Consider the following 1632-nt stretch of genomic DNA (forward strand, 5'->3'; position numbering starts at 1 on the left):
CCCCAGCCACTGGAATGCTGACGCGTGGATGCCTTTTGGTCCCGGTTGGTGCCACCAACCGGGACCAAAGGCCCCCCTGCCTGGGTTCGGTGCACCAGCCACGTGGAGGACCATCTGTCCCGGTTCGTGTTAGAACCGGGACTAAAGGGGGGAGGTATTAGTAACGACCCATTAGTCCCTTACGAACCGGGACTAATAGGTGTTTTTCTACTAGTGTTAAATTGAATACTAAATTGTTTTATCTTTCTTCTGGATTAGTTAAGCTATGGACGCTAGCGGCAGAGATGACAATGATCAAGAGCATGTCATGTTCGAGATGATCCAAAACCTAGATAATGAACCTGCAGATGACGGCTCACATTATCTGAACGATTCCGGTGAGGGAATATTTGAGGAAGAACCAAGAGACGAAGGGCACACAAACAATGATGGTAAAGAAATGTTCTTCAGTTAACAAAGACCGGCGAGGTATATATATAAGGCCTCTAGTGATCATTACATGTATTAATTGATTATATATATATATATATATATATATATTAACCGATCTTTCTTCTTTTACCCTCCAGATCGAGCTAATCTTCGACAACCAGGGTAGTACGACGACCGGCCAAAAAGTTGCAGGCTGGCAGAAAGTACAACATCGATGAGATCAAAACAGATGGTGAACTGGTTGCTCCTAAAAGAATGCGGACAAATTTATACATCAACGCAGAGTTATTGTCATGGACCAAATCCTAAACTCCGTTCAAGAATGGAATAAGCGAAAGGAATATTGAGGAGTTTGTTTTGTCGATGAAAGAGCAAAAGATTTTCTTTGGGAAACGGTGATGTCACATTTCACCCTACCAGAGCATGTCATAGATGCAGTACGGGAGAAAGTCAAGAAGTGTTCTCTTAAGAATATGGCCAGACGATTCTGCAACTGGAAGAAAAGATTATGGGCCAGCTACATCGAAGCAGAAAAGAAGACTCCAGAATTCACTAGACCACTTGATATGGTAAAAGATCACTGGGACTTATTTACGGAGTTCAAGGAATCGGAAATAGCTAAGGAACGGTCAAGGAAAAACAAGATAAATGCTGAGAAAAGAAGCACCACCATGTTCTGAGGCCAGGTGGCTATAAGATTGGCCGGCCTAAGTGGGATGAATTTGAGGAAAAGATGATTGATGTAGGGGTCACTCCAAAAACATTGGGTTGGCCCGACAGGTGCAGGACTTGGTTTTATGTGCATGGGGGAAAGCTGGACCCAAAGACATGGGAGATTATTGTGCAGTCTATTCTTAAAAAAGCCTCGGACGCTTTACTTGATGCAATAGAAGAAGCTCGAATGGGGGCGTTCCAACCCGATCGAGAGAATGACGAGCTTACACACGCCCTCAAGAATCCTAAGCACCTAGGACAAACATGAGGCAAAGGCGTTGTTTCGTGGGTTGAGGGGTTTGCGGAGTGGAATCCTACTTACAGAAGCTGTGCAAGAAAGAACAAGCATGAGGAAGAGAAGAAGAAGTAGGAAGCAGACCGACTTTAACAGGTAGAATCAAAGCAAGCAGAGTTGGAACACACTTTCATGGAGCAGCAGGAGAAGATCGACACACTTATCCTGGAATGGGCGTCTCAGCAGCAGCA

The sequence above is a fragment of the Triticum aestivum genome, chromosome 7B (assembly GCF_018294505.1).
Source record: "Triticum aestivum cultivar Chinese Spring chromosome 7B, IWGSC CS RefSeq v2.1, whole genome shotgun sequence".
NCBI lineage: Eukaryota > Viridiplantae > Streptophyta > Magnoliopsida > Poales > Poaceae > Triticum > Triticum aestivum.